Below are 19,799 nucleotides of genomic sequence, written 5' to 3'. Positions count from 1 at the left end.
ACTTGTTGGTAAAACTTCCAGGCCTGGTGTGGTTGCTCCCTGTACTTTTCTAGTTCATAGACTTGTTGGTTCTCCCAGGCTTCCTTTTTCCGTCTGTGAAGTCGCTTCTCCGCTCGACGGAGTTCGTGATAAGTCTCTGCGCGTGGCCGCATTCTTTGAGAATGCAACATTACTCGGTATGCGGTATTCTTCCGTTCCGTTGCTAGCTTACATTCATCGTCAAACCAGCCGTTCCGACTCCTTTTGCGGCTGGGGCCAAATATCTTGGTGGCCGTATCCATGATAACATTCTTCAGGTGATTGTGAAGATCATTTGTTGATGCTTCATCTCCAGGTCCTCTGTTGACTGCAGCTACTGCGGCATCCATTTCCCTCTTATAGGTGTCGTGGAGGGTTGTGTTGGTATGGTATTGTTATTCGAGCTCGGAGCACCATGCCAACGAGATAGTGATCCGAGTCTATATTGGCCCCCCTATATGTTCTGACATTCATCAAGGCTGAGAGGTGGCGGCGTTCGATCAACATGTGGTCAATTTGGTTGAAAGTGGCTCCGTCTGGAGAGGCCCATGTATGTTTATGGACCGTCTAATCCGTCCAGTCCGAGGCTCCTGTTGTGGCTTCGTAACGAATTATTTTCCGTGTAGGGATATCAGTCCTACCCAACTCCCAACCTGGAGCACCAGTTGGTACAATTTGCCCCGTTTTTAGGCGCGGGAGGCTCGCCTTCATCCTTCTCCGTCTGCAGCTTTCGTTAAGGAAGAGCTCCCAGCGGTCACCTTCATTAAATTCATTCATAGCCAAGTGGTGCTCCATAAATTTGAAATTATGCCTCCAACTTCACTACCTCAATTTAAAGTCCATAACTCTCTCCTTTTTAGGACCAAATTATAACCAATTTCGCCGCATTATGTTCTCAGCTAAGTACTCATCCATCTGCTGGTCCTTAAATTCCTCTTACTTTTCTCCAGATATTCCAAAAAGCGAATTACCGCCAAGGCGGAATCGTATCTTCCAGCAATCATTCGTCCTGTCGAAAGCAGAAACAGGACATATTTTATTGTTCGCCTTTTTTTTTTAATACGCGGCTAATCAGATTAAAGGATCTAGAAAGTCGAATAATGTGAGGCCAGAAAAAATGCTGGAAGCCAATCCTCAGGACTTGGTAAATTGATACGATAGCCTTGAACTTGACAAAATCTGAAGGGAGGAGGGCGGAAAGTCAGGAATCGTCCTGCCGCTGGATGTAATACAATCAGTGCGAAAAGAGGATAAAAAAAAAGACGAAAAATAAAAAGGCACCAGAGGAATTTACGACTTTAAAGGCTTTGTAATCCTATTTAAGGATTTATGTTTCCATTCATTTCGTTTCCCATAGCGAAAGCTCCTGGAATTTCATTCGAATTGTTGGAAATTTGGTATTTCGTTTTGAAGGATTCAATTGAGTTGTATCGAATCTTTTTTGCTTTTCTCAATTGTGTTTTCGCTTATTTCAGATTTTTTTGTGAAAATATCCATCCTGATTGGCAGAATTGCTTTTAGCAAGGAAAATATTTCAAATTTACCGTTCACAATGCGATTTAGGGTATTGGATCAAAAGGATTCGAATGTTTATTTACAGAATTATTTCAATTATTACCTGAAATTTCAGGACGAAAAGGACACGGTTTAGGTCTATCAACGCAGCTCTCACACCCAATACCATCCTCCAAACCAATCATGAAGTCTGCACACTTTTGTCCAGCAACAGTCATTACTCCCCAGTTGTAATAAAATACGTGATCCCAAAAGGATCAGACTGCGTCATATCTCCATGCATTTATTCCGAACTCATTCAAATTTCAAATGGGAAATATGCGAAAAAATAAAAGGAAACCCCCGACATACTGCACAGTACAGGTGTGTCCTGTCTCTCCTCCCAGGTCTCGGGCTAGCGGAAGGAAGACTCCTAGTATCCTTTGAACGATAAAGTCTTAAAAAACAAGGCAAAGGATATTTGCACGGTAATAGAAAAAGCAATATACCAAAAGGAGACTAGGCACTTCAACATATTATGCGCCCTAGGAATTCTCTCGTTTTCTTTTATTTCATGCTCGGTTTTTGGATTGAGGATGAGAACTGAAGTAAGCCTGAGGTCATGAAAATTTCTGTCATTTTCTCGCCCTGTCTAATACTCAAGGGATGAATTGGGATCAAGGATATTCATATAAGGATAGGCTATGAATAAAATACTAAGGGCGAAAAGGTTTTCAGTCTGTCTGGATGTTTGGGATAAGGAGGGTGATAATAAATATTTCAAAATATTCTGTTGGGGTATGCTATTGAAAAATTGTTTTCCTTTCGGAGGTTGCAAGTTGTTTTCGTATTGGTTTTCACAATGCAAATGGACTGAATCTATTGAAACGAAAAAGTCAATGCAAAATTGTGCACAAATTTGAGTACAAAATTACAAAACCGGCACAAAATTCGTCCTTTCTAGAGCCCTCAATCTAATATGCTTCGAAATGACAGTACTAAGACCAACCGCACCCAGGCTTCATCAGTTTGTTCTGATTATCTCCCTAGCGTTACCCTTAACATGAATGATTCGCCCCCTATACCTGAAATGGGCTGTATTCTGCTAAGTCACTAACCTTCAAAATAGGAGGATGACTTCAGGAACATTACCAGATCTCTAGCTCATCTAGGGCGGCAGAGCGAGCATTACCCTGACGGCTAAGTTGATAGGAATACCTCCGAAACCACGTATTATAGCTCAAAAGCTTAAACAAGGTATAGTGGTCGAAGTTACTCCAGGACACAAAGAAATGCTAAAAGCAGCTGCTTCTACTACTGTAAATGTGGCTTTGAGGTATACAATTTCCAGCCAAACTACAAAACGACCCATCTCTTCCCCGTCCTACTAGCTTTCTTTCAAACTAAGAACCCAACCAGCCCTTCCCTCACTCTTTCAATTGTTGGTACTTAAGTCTAGACAAACGACCGATATTTGCCTATTTTCTAAAATAAGATCAACTTTGTCTGTCAGCACTTGGTCACTCCCTACCATTGAAATGATTATTACCGATTTTGGGACAGCATTAGACACCAATGACTAAATGGTCATTCACAAAATCGAGCTCCTTACAGCTGGAAAATTCATCTTAACAAGGCTTCCTTTCTCGTTGGCGCCTTTAGGACACAGCTCTTTGAAAAAAAGAAACTTTGACAGTTCAAATTTACACAAGTAAAGTTCTCATGCCACTACGTCCAATATTCTGGGTAGAAATAATCAATGCAAAAAATACTCCCGATGCTATTATATCATCCTAAATAAGAGCAGCTAAACGTCCTGTCAACCCTATACCTACCAGTCGGTGGGTGGGTCCAAACCCAGAACAGTTCTAGAATCCATGTGAGTTGGCAACAAAAGCTTAGTTTTTATTGCCAATAGGTCCCTGCTTGAGTGCGTTACATGTAGATATACAAGAATGCAACGTGCCGAAGATAGGGACAATTAACTCCCGAAATATAGTATCTGCAAGCACTAAAAATTATTTTATCCAAAAAAAAAACGGTACAAACATTTCGGGGGGTTAAGTCCGGTGTGCCGAGAAGTCGTCAAATCAGCGAAGGTGATTTCAACGAAGCGGACACGAAGGCGGGAAGGGAGAAGACGTATGCACAAGCTACAGCCTCCTTTCTGACCACTACCGTCGGAGAATCCTTCAAGAATGCAAAATGTCAGACAATTTACCATCCTCCGGGGAGTGCCTGTGGAAAAAATGCTGAAGCCTGGAACGAAGCCAAGGATTTACAACCAATGTTTTCGTGTTAGCCCCCCCCATTTTGAGTGCAATGATAAGGCTGCCTTAAAGTGGCTCCAGCATGTAACCCCAGCTTTAAATTCTGGCGGTCGACCCAAGTTCATTATTGCGAATAACGAACTCCGTAGGAGATAATATGTCGGATATTGGATACCTGGCTTTCGAAGAAATGCAAGGGACATCAGCCGTATACTGAGTGAACAGAATCCGGGCATGGACTTCGGACATTAGAGGCTCTAAAGTTGTTAAATGTCAGGAAAGACCAATCTACAAACGTGGAGGGATTCAGCTTAGTATTCGAACTGGACTAAAAGAGTCTGAAGGTCCTCAGAGAGAGTCACTATATGGTACTCTACTTTTTCCGTGATCGATTGAAATTCAATCATATCAGGAAACTATAGAGCATCATCCTTATTTTTAAAGCGAAGAACAATGACGTTCTTCGACTCGTACAGAAAAGATCAAACTCCAGCATCTTCGATGCGCTTTCCCACAATGGAGCTGAAAAGGACAATGCACATAGTGGAGGAATTTTCGTGTGAGAATTGGCACTAGCAAAGGGACGGACTATAGACTAAATCCTAACTGTCGGTAACTTCTCCTAACAAGTAAAAAGGGAAGCCAAAGACGTGAACGGAACTGGTTTGATGCCAGTTGATGTAATTTGATCTACTCAAACCTGAAACCGCAAACCAGTGGAAGTGTTAATAGAAAACAGAAGATTGCTCTACATGTTAAGAGGAGCTCTTTTATGGGTGAGAACGTGGAAGCTAATGAACCTCCAAATGCAGCAATTCTTAGAGAAATCAAATACGAGGTTATCAAACCTCTGCCTGTACGGTGCGAGGAAACCGGTTACACGCCTATCGGGCATTCCCTTCTAACTGCTTTCCATTATACATTAGACTAAGCTTATGTCGGAAAACATAAAGGTTGGTCAAATTAACTTACAGCATTGGAAAGCGTCCTTCTAACATCTTGCTGCGAGACTAATATAGCTGCAGGACTGCCGTTACATTTTTCCGCTGCAGGAGTCATGTTTTCGATTTAATAGAATCTGTTGCATTGGATCAGTTAAAACGGCTGGGATCTTTTGCAATGAAAGACCGAGAGCTTATGTCCTGATGCCAACAGTTGTAGAGCAGACGCAGAGATTTCCAGACTGCACAGTGGACGTACAGTATCCTTTGATCACGTCGTTTAGAAATGTAGAAACCGTTTGAATTCTATTTCTAGCTTCAGTAAGGTGAAGCTACTCTGGGTACCTGGCCACTGTGGTCTAGAAGGAAACGCAATCTCGGATACTTCAGAAAAAGGGGGTTCAATCTCCCCCATGCCAGGATAGAACCAGCAATTAAAGTATCAGCCGCATTGCCTAAAGCTGCCTTCATAAACTGAGAATAATGGCAGATGGCAGAGCCTGAATGACCGATCAACCTCATTTGTGGTCACTGGCTGTGTACCTACATACGCCTTTCTAAGGTTTTCAATGGATGGCTTGAACCGCTCCGCTAAGGCAGTGAAGATTTCCGCCTTAGAATTGACAATTACAATCGCATGCCTCTGAATACGCACGGAAGCACTTTCCCTAAGTAAATTTTTGACTTGGCTGCAGAAGCGGTCCACTTTCCTCTTTTCGAACCTTTCCAGTTCCAGCATGAGATCTACCTTTTGGTTCCTCCGGATTCGGTTTACACCCAACCCCCACCCCCAGTCATTGAGATCAGGGTCAGCTTTCATTCTTCTTTGTATGTCTGCATAGAACATACTACCCATGCTTCTCCCCGTCCTCTTTTTTCGCTTCTTTGGTCCAACCTTGCTCCAACCGTCGTGTACCTTTGGAGATATCAGCTCCCTTCATGTTTTAGTCACTATTTTCCCGCCTCCCGAGGTTTTAGGCACCTTCTTCAAAGCGGGTGATACGCCTTTTTGCATTTTGGGCACTTCTGATGTCTTGGATGTTGGTCTTCCTTTTCCCGAGACCTCATTTTCCTCTGCCATCCATGAGTATACGGGTGTCACCTGCGTCACCGTCGAAGGAATAATTTTAGGGCTCTCCCTCAAATCTTTGAGTAGAACCCTGATGGTTCTCACCATATGCTTGATTGCTTGGTGCACGTTGTGTTTTTCTTTGATGAATTCCGACAACTCAACAATTTTCGCTCCAAACAAAATGCAGGATGACTCTTCCAGGTCGGACTTCTGTTCCAAAGCCTTCATTCTGCCAGAACATGTGCAAAAACATACAAGAGGGGGGTGTGAATTTTTTTTTTCATCAAATATAGTCATGTGGGGTATCAAATAAAAGGTCTCGATTAGTACTTTCCGTCTTAGTTTTGACATTTGTTTGATAGTTGGGGAGTGCGGAGGGTCGAAAGGGATTAATTATTTAACAGACCCTTTCCCGACTGGATTTACGCTCATAACGCTCTCTGAAACATTGAAAACTTCATCTTTTTCTTCAGCCTTTGTCCCATTCACAACCGGCCAGAACATTTCGAGAGTCTTGTCTGGGCTTCACTCCCCAATCGATCATTCTTTTGACAAAGGAAAATTTTTCGTGAAAAAATCCACAGCGCTGAGTATCAATAACATCAATCATCGGGGGCTTAAGTAGTTTTGGCATGTCCACGGATTAAGCAAATTATATTTAATTTCCTGTAAAAGTCGTGTATAAATAACGAAGGGATCCTATTCCGAAGAATAATATGTCGAAATTAGGGTTTTCATACTTCCACTTCCACTTCAATATCTTCACTAAATTAAAATGTGTATATACAAAGTTTGGAATTGTGGTTTTTCATAGTATGTAGTTGGCCTGCAATCATTTCTCTTTAAAAATTTTCCGAGTATTTCTCACAACCGTTTCCATTATAACTTTATAACCCTTCTAGTGTTCTTCTTCTTTTTCTTCAGCCTTTGTCCCGTTCACAACCGGGGTTGGCTCGTCGTGATCAATTTCGCTATTTGGCTCTATCAAATTCCTGATCTGGACGCCATTGCGAGGTTTTTGAATCCCCATCCAGCGTATCAAGTCACTATTGTTTCAGTCGATCTTGTGGTCCCTTACCATCGACTTCGATGTTCAGACTAATCTTGGCAAGTGAATTCTCATTAGTGCGAATCACGTGACCATACCATCGAAGATGCCTCTCTGGCAAGTTTCCACCATCGATGTAACCCCATATTGATCGTGGATATCCTCATTTCGGTTGTGATCAAAACATGTCATGCCACTAGTCCAAGACAACATCTTCGCCTCCATTACTGCAAGACGCCGTTCATTGTCTTTTATAGTCGGCCAACACTCAGAACCATAGAGAGCGACAGGACGGACGACATTGAACACTTTTATCGGAATTTTGTTACCTCAGTCTTAGCCTTAGTCAATATTGATTTTCGAAATGAGGGTATTGCCTCTGGTTGAAATTGGTAAACCATTGGTTCCCCTTGGGTTGGATTGAAGGTTACCGCAAATTGATTTTCGATGTTTCGCAATATTAACATCCGTCAACCTAGATTCAATTTGCAGTCATATATAGGAAGGAAATCCATTCCAAGCATGCATTCATCAGTGACATCGGCAATTAAGAATTCATGGAAAAACTTCCAATCGTCCAGTTTGATTTCCCGTACTATTTTCACATATATTTTGGCCCTTTCACCTGTCGTTGTTCGGAGGGCATACCGTTCTTTTCTGTGCAGCTAATTACCCCCCACTACGTGGCTGTTTAGTATCGTTCTGGTCGCACTGGCGTCAATTGTTATAACATAGTTCAATCCTTAAATAAGTTTGCTCAGGCATAAATCGTAATCGCCACGGTGAAGTCGAGAGAGATGACGATTCCAGGGCACCGACTCTACAAGCCAACTTCTGTCCCACGAAGAAGGCACTTGCTTGTTTTTCGCACTCCTAGATGAGCTGTCGTGTTTCAAATCCTCATCTCGACGTTCCACACCTTACCGTTCATATGGGTAATGATTTCTCCTTAGCTTTCTGCAGTCACGCCTCAGATACCAAGTCTGATCTCAATTCCAACAACGGATAACTCCCTATTTGTTCGACCATTCGGAGGCGGTCATTCTCCGGCATTCACATTCGTTCGTTAGTTCCAGAATTCCAGATGTGTATTTTGCGGTCTCGAATTGGAGGCTGCATGCTGAATCTTCGTGCTGTCGGCCAGTTTCAATTCCTGTTGCAGTTCTGCACCACACAGGGCCTGGATGACCGCATCCACAGCAGCTTCGTTTCTATCTGCCTAGTCCATTGCCGGAAAAGAAAGCAAAACCAATCTCTTGATGTCCTAGGCGAGTTATTGTAGTGCTTCTGGACTCTATTTCAAAGTTCCGTCTTGTAGATGTTCTTCATTGTGTTCCCCTCCGTATTGAAATGAAGTAACTCTGCCGTTTTTTGGTGGTCGTCTCCAATTTCTCAGCAGCTAGTCTCCTTAGAAAAAAAAATAATGCATTAGCCCTTTTTTGTTGACTCCATCCACTACTTACGACTGCAGTCTTGAACTAGGTCTTGTAGATATTCCGGAAGGTTTGTCAATCAAACTCTAGTGCTTTCAGGCTTTTCTGACCTTTCGTTCCCGTTTTGTCGATGCCGATTGTCTTAAAATTAGCCAATTCCATTTTTAATAGTTCGCTTTGTTTTTCAGCTTTTATCATTCCCGCAGCTTGCTTGATCTCCTCGGGATCGCCTTCAAAGATGTATATTTTCAATTTATGTTCCTCCACTTCCATGGCTAGCAGTAAACGGCTGTCAACCTCAGTCTTACTTCCGGCAATTAATAGCGCACTTTTCACCAGCTCCGCCTTCAGTTCTACCGCTTTTAAATCCTTCACATAAGGCGTCATTTTCTACGTTTTACACTCTATATTCTCTGTCTACACACCCTTGACCAGTTTTTCACTTCCTTGAATCTCACTCTAACTGTTTTGCGCTAGGGCTTGTTCAAGTTTTTGTAAAGAAACTAAAACATGCATTCCTTTATTACTTTCCGCGTCAGACCTTGACGTATTTTTGACATTTTCATCTAGGTTTATTTTGACCGAGGTTTCCCGATATGAGGAAATTCCCAGTAATATGTAAATATAATGATACAGAAAAAAATACTCACATTGAAGCTCAAGTATCTTTTTTTAATTTCATTTCATGGTATATTTTCCTCAAGTATGAACAATACTACAGGGAATGGAAATGGAAATTTTGTTGCAAAGTGTACCACTATTAACAGACTTGGCCAAAGTTATGCTTTCCACCCTTGTACCCTGAAAAATCATAGAGTTATGAGAGGACCGGATTGAAGCCAACAATCTCAGCTAACGCTGCTGGAAACTATTCGAAAACTCGTCCAAGGCTTCACAACTCCGTATCTGAAATGAGTTCGGTAGAAAAAAATCATAGGCCAAATTAACGCTGTATATATATGTACACTGGAATAAATATGAATATTTTTAGAAATTTAAAAAAATTGATTTGTTGGATTTAGCAACTTTAATCAAAAAACATTTTCTAAAATTTAATTGGGAAGTACCAAAAATATTTTTTAAAAGAAATGCCTCACGATCCTGCCAGGAGTCGAACCTGGAATCTTCTGATCCGTAGTCAGACGCGTTATCCATTGCGCCACAGGACCCGTTAGAAAGATATTGAAATTAAACAGTTAAATATCTTTTTTTTATTATAATCAAATGAATGAATTTTAAATATTTACCTTTTATTGAATGTTAATTTTTTAAAATTTAGTAGATATTTTTTCTATTGTATCTTTTATTTGTTGATATTTGTTTCGGGTTTTATATATTTTTCTTTATTTTTCACATTTATTAAATTAGAAATAGTATTATTATCATTTATTGCCATTTATAAATAATGAACAAAACATATCTTCAAATAGTCAATATTACAATTTTACTATTTACAAACATAAGCAACACCAGTTGCAGACTTTTTGTTGAATTAATCTAAAAGGTGGCCTTTAACGTATTTAGTTTTGAAATCGCAATCCAAATTTCACCAATTCATTTATAAATTTCAAATGGTTCATATGCAAATTTATTTAGTATAATTAGCTCAAGTTCATTTGATTACTAATTATATTTCCATTAAATAAGAAAATCAATATAATTGTTTGCATCCATTTATCAGTCAATTCATAGTTGAATTCATGTCCAACTAATAAAAGATTCACATACTACTATCTCGTGCCACAAAAAACACTCGTCAATTCGTTGCTAATTCATTCACCTACGTTCGAATTTTCTATTATAATTTCGGGCCCAAACACACGTTTTACGAAATGCTCGGCATGTGGGTTGCTATTTTTGAAAATCTTCACATCATCTCATAGTCTCAACCATTCTCTTCTCTCTCGAACAAAGATTTATCTACCGCCATCACAAAAAGATACAACCGCCATTACAAAAAGATACAACCAGCAGGTTCCACCGAGAATTGAACTCGGATCTCAGGATTCAAAGTCCTATGTGCTAACCATTACACCATGGAACCACATGTAGTACGGGTCATCTGCAAACAGAGCCGACCAGAGACTGGCGAAAGCAATCGCCAGCAGTATCTATGAACGAATCTATTTGGCTATGGTGAATTCAAGCGTATCTAGCAAACGAGCAGATGACTCAGTGACACACTAAATGTGTCGATAATCTTATCAACAAAATAGTGAATTTGTGTGTTGGTAGATAAGATTGTATGGCTTCATCGGCAGTTTGTGAATGTCTCAATTTTCTGTAGAGTTTCATTGCATAATCCCTATTCTGTCTATTCGTTCCACTAATGCTAATTAAGCAAGTGTGAAAGTTATAAATAAGCAATTATGAAAAGATGTTACTAGCCATCGTAATAGCTCAATTTTTCCCAAATTTAACACCATAATTACTTACACAAATTAGTCAAAACCAAACATAGATAGTTAATCTCCCACCTACTAATCTATTTATTAAATTTTCGCCAATTAAAATAAAAGTAATCTTAACAAATAGTTTAGATACTTTGTCGTAAAAGCTTAAAATTGTATTCCCACAGACTTAATTTTTAAGATTTCGTTGAAAACAGTTTACTGTCTGTCTATCTGTCTCCTCCAGATTCTTCCTTTCTTCCACAAATCTTGGACAGCGGAAGAATACGTACTCTGAGTCCTCTGAGACTCCATCACAGTTTGAAGAATCGGGTGAAGTACCCAGTTTAACCCTGGTGATATCATCCGTGTCCTGTGAAAAGCTGAGTAAGGATATAATTAATCTTACCGTGCCGTCCCTTCAACCAGTCCTTAATGGTAGGGATAAGCCCGTGTATCCACCGTCCCTTTCCCAAGCGACCCACCGACCCTTTCCCAACACCAATTTACGGACCTCTCCTTTTCGGTGTCCTTTATCTGAGATGTTCGCCATCTCATCTCCGAAGACGTTAATCGATATCATTTCCGAGATGGCGAACGTTTCACCATCTGAGGCAGTCCAAAAGGCAGAGCACACTCTTAGGGCTCTCCTCGTGTAGAGTACCCTCAGTTTATGAGCGTTAGCTGAGGTATATCATAGCCTTCTCACGTTCGCCACGCTATCATTGCCAGGGACATATTTGCAATCAATGCTTTGTCGCAAACATATTGCACTGACCTTTGCGTCTATAATCGCTCCCAAGTATTTGATGGCCGGCTTGGAATGCGGGCATAATTTTTTCTACAACGATTGGTGGTGAGGACCGCCTCCGTTTTTCCCTTTGCAAGTGTCAGACCAGAACTCGCCCCTTACCAGCACTGATTACTTCGCACGAGTATAAGCTGCTTTGTGACCAAAACCGGTGCTATGTCGTCATCATAACCCACCACCGGAGCTTTTTTCGCGGCAGGAAGATTTAGCACATCGTTTTAGATGAAGTTACGCAGCAATGGGGCGAGTGTGAAACCTTGTGGGACACCTCCGGAAACAACGTACTCCTGGGGCCCATCAGCGATGTTATATCAAAGCCTACGTTGTTGTAAATAATTATCAAAAATACCATCGAGATAAGTTAAAATACCAATCGTTGTCAAGCATTTCCGTATCAGGTTCCAATTGGCAGAATTGAAAGCACAACTCGTTCCAGCATTTTCCCCACAGTGGACAGACGATATATAGGTCTATAGAAGAATGATTTACCTGGAGGTTTACTCGCCCAGGACAACAGTACCAACTTCTATTGCTTCCGTGCTGCAGGAAATATTCCCTCGGACATGCTCATTTTGAACAGCTTAGCAAATATGTCTGGTGTGTGTGTCTGGTGGCGAGGTTGATGGCCTCATTCGTATTCCATCTAGGCCCGGGAATCTACTGTCGCCTAATCTACTCCAAATCTCCAGTTGCTCCTCTCTGATGACTGCTGAAATCGCCGTCACATTTAGAGTTCGCTGGAAGTTATAGATGCCCCTTTCTTTCCGCGAGAGAAGGACACGTGATCAGTAGAAATGATTCCCACCACGATTCTATACGCGCTGCCCCACGGGTTTATATCCACCTGTGTGCAGAGCTCTTTAAATCATTCCCTTTTACTCTCCTGGAAGGCCAGTATGAAGGTTCGGCGGGCTTCTTTTTAGGCGTGTTCTTTTCGCCAGTGATCGATTCTACCTACTGCCCTCTGAGCCTCTGCAATTTAGGCAGACCTTCTCTTCCGAATGGTGTTTACATCACCATCGTTGGCCAGGAATATATACAATGGCCAAAAAGCTCTAATAAACTGCGTCTATGGGGGGCATTTGTTGGGGATCTGTAGTCCATACGTCACTGTGACGGTTTCTCGGTTTCTATAAGTTTCACTTATGATGACAATTTTCTTCTCAGATTCGTAGGTGGTGTACTCAAATAACTCCTGAGCGACCCTGCAATGTTGAGATTTATTTGAATAAGCCCCGTTTTCTCAATGCAGTTAACGCCTTCCTGAGTTCCAGGCATTTACCACATCCGTCAATACGTCCTCTATCCTGTCCCTCCCTTCCTGGACCCAACAGGCATTGGGAGCCCCTATTGATTTCTCCAAGGAATTTCTTTCATCCTTCTCTGATCCATTATAGAGGATTTTGATACCCCTTACCATATTCTTCATGGCTTGGTGAACCTTGTGCTTGACCTTGCTTAACTCGGACAGCTCAACTATTTTTGCCCCAGACCGGTTGAAGGCCAATTCCTTCGGATCAGAGCTCTGTTCACTATGAACGCCGACGGGATTACTGCTTTTACACGCTCCTATACCTTTGACTTGTATAGACCTTTCCTGTATTCCTTCTTTTATGGTCTTTAGCATTGGTGGGAACCTCAGAATTGGGCTCCCCCTGGGTCCTCCTAGGTCTTCTTCTTGGTCTTGGAGTACTTCCTGCTGCACAAACGTTGTTGGCGTCGATACCGTTCGAAGTCCAGCCATCTACTTTTGACTTACCTTTCTTTGATTTTATTACCTATGTTCTGGGTAGGATGGTACAATGTTTGAACACTCTTTTCCCGAAGAAGACACTGCGGTAGAGAGATATTCCGACCGAGAAAGTGCTTGCTCACTCCCAAAAGCTGCCAGGGGGGTTCCCAAGTCTAGCATCATCATCAACGGCGCAACAACCGGTATCCGGTCTAGGCCTGCCTTAATAAGGAACTGCAGACATCCCGGTTTTGCGCCGAGATCCATCAATTCGATATCCCTAAAAGCGTTCTGGCGTCCTGGCCTACGCCGTCACTCAAGTTGAGATGAGATGAGACGAGCAAACCCAGATGAGTCCATGCACAGTCTAAAAAGAAAGAACATGAACAGATATTTACACATCAATGGACATGCCCCTAACCACCACCACCTTGGCTTCGCATTTGATGGGAGATGTGGCAACTCCTCCATCATAAAAAGATGCGAACAGCAGGTTCCACCGAGAATTGAACTCGGATCTCAGGATTCAAAGTCCTATGTGCTAACCATTACACCATGGAACCACATGTTGTGTTGGTCATCTACAAGCAGAGCTGACCAGAGAGAGTGGAGAGTAACCGCCACCAATTTCTGTTAGCGAATCTATCTAGCAACAACAACAACAAATTGTTCAGTGACACAAAATGTGTCGATAATCTTATCAGCAAAATAGTGAGATTGTGTATTTATAGATAAGATTCTGTGGTCTCATCGCCAGTTGGGTGAGTGTTTCAACCTTATGTAGAGTTCCATTTCATAGTCCCCCTGTCTATTCGTTCCGCTAATTAAGCAAGGGTGAAAGTTATAAATAAACAAATAAACAATTGTGGAAAAATTTTACTACCCATCGTAACATCTCAATTCTTTCCAAGCTTAACACACTAATTCCGTACATGTATTAGTGAAAACCAAATATAAATAACCACCAATTCGATTTCCCTAAAAGCTGTCTGGCGTCCTGACATACGCCATCGCTCCATCTTGGGCAGGGTCTGCCTCGTCTTCTTTTTCTAGATATTGCCCTTATAGACTTTCCCGGCTGGATCATCCTCATCCATACGGATTAAGTGACCCGCCCACCGTGACCTATTGAGCCGGATTTTATTCACAACCTGACGGTCATTGTATCGCTCATAGATTTCGTCGTTATGTAGGCTACGGAATCGTCCATCCTTATGTAGGGGGCCAAAAATACTGTCGATCTGAAATACCTACTTGGCTCTCGACAACCGGTAGCAATCTAGCATTTTCCCTAGAAAAAATGGTTCACCAGAAGGTTTACCAGCCTTTGGCTAACTTCTGTCGTTTCCGTGCTCGGACATGTACGCTCCCAGTCACTCAGCGAACATATCCGATCTGGATTTCACGGTAAGCTTAGGGGCCGCAAATCTCCAGTAGCTCCTCTCTGGTGACTACTGAAGTCGCTGTCACATTTAAAGGTCGCTTGAAGTTGTCGGCGCCCCTTCTCTGTAAAGATTAATGGCCTCTAAACCATTCCACCACGATTCCATACGCGCTACCTCAAGGGTTTGATCGATGTTGCCTATCGCCCTTTGAACCGTTTGTCCAGCTTGGTGGCAGACTGATTGAAAGCTGGTCAACTCATTATTCCAACAGTAGTTTTCCTACCGGAGAATGTGCATCTCCAAGGCAGGGACGCGTCACATGTTTTGGTGGAACATTGTGCCAGATGGAGAGCTCTTTCTGTTGAGGCACCCACTATATTAGGTTGGTCTAACCCAACCTCTATTAAGGTCTCCTCGTTCGAAGAATTTGCAGATCCAGACATCTTTCTCCGTTTCGTACCTAATGGTTCTCTGCCCTGGGGCTACCCCCATAGCTAAAATGCCTGATGGTCGCTGTGGGCGTAATCCTCGCTAACGCAACAGGATATGCAGGACTGGGAAGGTTCAGGCCCCCAATTAAGGAAGCAGCATTGAAGCCTCGTGAATCACTCTTGGACTTCGACCTCTAGTATAGCCAAGTATTTCCTGGAACTCAGACAGTGTCAGACTTGGTTGGGCGTATCAGCTGTAAATATATGTATACACCACGTAAATTCGCACACAGAAAGCCACTGGCTGCCTGATTCATAGTACATAGTAGTACAATGGATCACACCCACCTCATACACACATTGTGTGGCTTGTCGACCGGTTAGACCTCAGTTTAATGGCCTATTGGGAGAACAGGTTTCCGCTTCTCTTTGGAATATCTTTTGTTTTCCTGTGATCTGTTATAGAGGACTCTGGTCGCCCTTGCCATATTTTTTATGGCTTGGTGTATGCAGTACTTCACGTTTATAAATTCGGACATGACCCCGGATAGAATTACCCCTTTTATACGCTCCTTCACATCTGACTCGTATAGACCCTTCCCGTGCACTCTCCTTTACGGTTTTTGGCATTTGCGAAGATCTCAACTCTATAAGCTCCTCTAGAATAGGTCCTTTTCCTAGTCCTGGAGTATACTTCCTTCTGTGCCTCTTTTTGAACCCATTTTTCTTTGATATTATTACTGGAATTCTCGGTAAATTTGAACACCCTTCTCTCCGAATCTAAAACACTTGCAACATTAGATGCCACGGTGGCGACGACCAGGAGCCCGCCTTACTCCTTCCCTTGTCTTCCATGGTTGTTTAATGTTCTGTGTATCCTTACCACAGCCATTTTGGTCCACGCACCTGAAATGAGCGAACCCCGATGAGCCCATGCACAGTCTAAAAAGAAACAATATGAACAGATATTTATACATCAACAGATATGCCCTTAGCCGCCCACCTGCTGTCGCATTTGATGGGAGATCTGGCCACTCCTCCATCACAAAAAGATGCGTCCAGCAGGTTCCACCGAGAATTGAACTCGGATCTCAGGATTCAAAGTCCTATGTGCTAACCATTACACCATGGAACCACATGTTGTGTGGGTCATCTGCAAACAGAGCCGACCAGAGAGTGGTGAAAGCAATCGCCAGCACTTGATATGAGTGAATCTATTTGGCTGCTTTACGCTTGAGCGTATCTACCGAGCGGGCAGATGGCTCAGTGTCTCACTAAATGTGTCGATAATCTTATCAACAAAATAGTGAAATAGATAAAATTGTCCCGCTTCATCGAAGTTGGGTGAATGTTTCAGTGTTCTGCAGAGTTTCATTGTCTGATCGACTTGTCTATTCGTTCCGTTAATGCTAATTAAGCAAGTGGGAAAGTTATAAATAACACAACTAAAATAAAAGTAATCTTAACAAATAGTTCAAATATTTTGTCATAAAAGATTAAAATTGTGTTCTCATAGACTCAATATTTATTAAAATCGGTTCATTATCTGTCTATCTTCTTGTTAGAAAGACACTGCTACGCCAGGTTGCAGCAGTGTGAGGAATTCTCACCCACCAAAAACCACACCCACTTTCTCCTTCTTCCTTCACCACGGAACCTCCGCAAAGCATTACTTTACAGGGAGGACTGCGCCTTAAGTGGCCAAATGCCGCCAGAATCCTTTTGATTGTGGACTTCACCGTACACAAGTTCTGTTCTGGGGGCTTATGTTGATTTTTCGAGAGTCATCGAGACAACTCCTTTCTAACAAAATCGTGGACAAAAAAACATGGCATTTTCCAGGTCCTCAGGTATGAAACCACATTCAGGGCAGAAGGGAGAATCATCCAACCTGAATTGGTGTAGATACTTCCTGTAACATCGCGTCTCGAGTCAGCTTCAAAACCAAGTCTACGGCATCGATAGTTGAGTGGGCTTCGTTCCGATAGGCCATCCCTAGGTTTTATGACAGGGAGAAGTCTATTGTAGGTGACCCTTTAGAGCCTTATTCCCGTGTCGATAAAGCAAGCGCGGTATGAGGATGGGCGTCCTGGCTGCTTATTGGGCTTCGGGAGCAAGACTAGTTTTTGTCTCACCAAGTGGGAAAAGCTCCTTCAACCACACATGCTTCAAATACTCTGATAAGCTAGTGGGACCTGGCCTTAACAGTGAGTTTAACAGCTCTATTGGTAACAGCATCCAAGCCAGGAGCTTTATTATCGCTGATTTTCCGACAAATCTCTGCAGGTTCCTCCGCAGGTATGATGTAGACCTCCCATGATCGTTTATGTTTTTGCGGTCCCCTTTATCCGGGGGAAGAATGCCATGATTTTGAACAGAAGCTGCGGTCAGCTGAATTGTGTTGTTCGTCCTCTCATCTTCTTGATAAACACTCGAAACGGCATTGCAGCATCGCATACTCTCATTAAGCATCATATCATTTGCGCTACTTTTTCTGAAGCCGCGGGATCGTGGCCTCCCAATAGCATTTCTATGAATGCATCCTCTTCAAACTTTTATCACGAACCAGCCTTGATTTCCACCTCCGCGGGAACGTACATTGCCGCATGGTCCATATTAGATCTGAAATATTATCCGGTGGTCGCTATGAGTATAGTGCTCACTAACAAACCAGACCATTTGTCCCAACCAAGTAGGACGACCGATGATTGCTCCGAATTCTGACACTGTTCCTCTGTATGGTTTCCCCACACTGCTTCACTGACTTCTTTTCTTCAACAACGTTGACTTTGGAGGTGATCATAGGATCGCGAAGCTTCTCCTAAATGGACGAAGTACTAGTTCCTGCGACATGTTAGTCACCCCACTGTGAACTGATGTCTACGATGCACCTTTTCGTGCTTTTGGAACTCTCACATGGTTTGAACAACTCAGCGAACATGTTCGGTCTAAATTTTACTGGAAGCTTGATGATCTTATTCGGAATCCGTCCAATCCCAGGGCTTTACTGATGCTCATTCTACCACAGCTCTCCAGTGGCTCCCCTCTAGTGACCACTGTAATCACCGGCAAATTCGAAGCTCCCCAAAAGTTTCCAGTCGTCCTTTCTTGCTCGGGGACAATTTTCAACAAGACAATAGGGCACGAGATCTGCGGAGATGAACGGCCTAATAGACTGCGTCCCCTTTCATTTGTTTTTCTGCTAACCCACTCAACTGGCCAAACGTTGAAGTTACCGACAATCACTTTAGGAATTCAGCGTGTTGTGTCGAGAACAAGATTTTCAATAATTTCCTCGAATTTAGATAGTGTCAGACTTGTTTAGGTATAGCAACGATAAACGTATACACAACCTATTTTCGCCCACAAAAAGCCACTGGCTGGCTGATTCATACTACATTGTATGACTTGACGACCGCACCCTCATATCGCTGTTCCACCAGTCAAATCTGTAGCACAAACGCCACCATGATGCTCAGATTCGTATGTGGTCTACTCAAGTAAATCCTGAGCGACCCTGCAGTGAGGGAGATTTATGTTAATTAAGCGTATTTTCTGATTGAAGTCAACGCCTTTCTGAACTCCAGGTATTTACTACTTCCAGCAATATACCGGGTATCCCGTCCCGCATTTCGTTGACCCAACAGGTATCTGGAGTCCTCCACTGCACTCCTTGGTAATATGGCTTTATGCCTTATTGTACGTTGTGACTGTCTTTGATAAACTCAGACAAACTGGGGATGGGTAATTCCCCCATATCAGGGCTTCCCGGCTTCCCCGATGGAAATACTGCTTCTATACGCTCGTTCACCTTTGACTTGTACAGACCTTTCCGGTATTCTTTTCTTTACGGTCTTTGGCATTGACAGAGCATCCCAGAGTGACGAGCTTCTCTTGAATGGATCCTTTTCTTGGTCCTGGGGTCTTGCTGTCACCCCTTTTTAACAATTGCTGTGGGCGTTCTTGGCAAGATGGTACTATGTTTGGACACTCATTTCTCCGAATCTACAGCATTAGATGCCACAGTGACCAAGTTGTCCACCACCCAGGCACTGCGCTCGAGTGCACCGGTACTGAAATTCCGGGGTCCTGCACCTTATGTTAACTCCTTCTTCTGGATATCCTTCCTAAAGCCATTTTGCCCTCACATCAATCATGAGCAAACCCAGATGAGTCCCCATGCACATTCTGAAAAAAATGCGCATGAACAGATATATACACATTAATAGATAAGCCCCTACCCGCCACCTGGGGTCGCTTTTGATGGGAGATCTGGCCACTCCTCCATCACAAAAAGATGCGAACAGCAGGTTCCACCGAGAATTGAACTCGGATCTCAGGATTCAAAGTCCTATGTGCTAACCATTACACCATGGAACCACATGCTGTGTGGGTCATCAGCAAACAGAGCCGACCAGAGAGAGGTGAGAGCAATCGCCAGCAGTTTCTTTAAGCGAATCTATTTGGTTGCGATGAATTCAAGCGTATCTACCGAACGGGCAGATGGCTCAGTATCACACTAAATGTGTCGATAATCTTATCAACAAAACAGTGAAATAGATAAAATTGTGTGGCTTCATCGAAGTTGGCTGAATGTTTCAGTGTTGGCAGTGGCAGTTAATCTCGCCGTGTCATTACTGAATCTTCTCCTTAATATGGGAAATGAAAATACGGGTCCAGTGACCCCCATGCGAGCCATCTAACCCTTGCTGCCACTTCTCCAGCGACTCCCGCCTTGCCGCCTTTCGGTATTCTGTATCCTTTTCAGGTAGAT

General features: G+C 42.8%; 1 protein-coding gene and 5 non-coding genes across 9 annotated transcripts in view; 1 reads left to right on the top strand and 5 right to left on the bottom strand.

Annotated features, from left to right (window-relative positions):
* LOC119650585 (uncharacterized protein DDB_G0284459) overlaps positions 1-19,799 on the top strand; it is a 268,771-nt gene that overhangs the window by 75,242 nt on the left and 173,730 nt on the right. The window lies entirely within an intron of this gene.
* Trnar-acg lies at positions 9,373-9,445 on the bottom strand. The gene has a single exon. It is a non-coding gene; the product is annotated as a tRNA-Arg (tRNA).
* On the bottom strand, positions 10,249-10,320 carry Trnaq-uug. Its single transcript has one exon. It is a non-coding gene; the product is annotated as a tRNA-Gln (tRNA).
* On the bottom strand, positions 13,701-13,772 carry Trnaq-uug. Its single transcript has one exon. It is a non-coding gene; the product is annotated as a tRNA-Gln (tRNA).
* On the bottom strand, positions 16,089-16,160 carry Trnaq-uug. Its single transcript has one exon. It is a non-coding gene; the product is annotated as a tRNA-Gln (tRNA).
* Trnaq-uug lies at positions 19,334-19,405 on the bottom strand. The gene has a single exon. It is a non-coding gene; the product is annotated as a tRNA-Gln (tRNA).

Source organism: Hermetia illucens, chromosome 3, assembly GCF_905115235.1.
Source record: "Hermetia illucens chromosome 3, iHerIll2.2.curated.20191125, whole genome shotgun sequence".
In the NCBI taxonomy this organism is placed as follows: Eukaryota; Metazoa; Arthropoda; class Insecta; order Diptera; family Stratiomyidae; genus Hermetia; species Hermetia illucens.
Note: the sequence above shows the minus strand (reverse complement) of the source record. Positions and strands in the feature narration are given on the sequence as shown.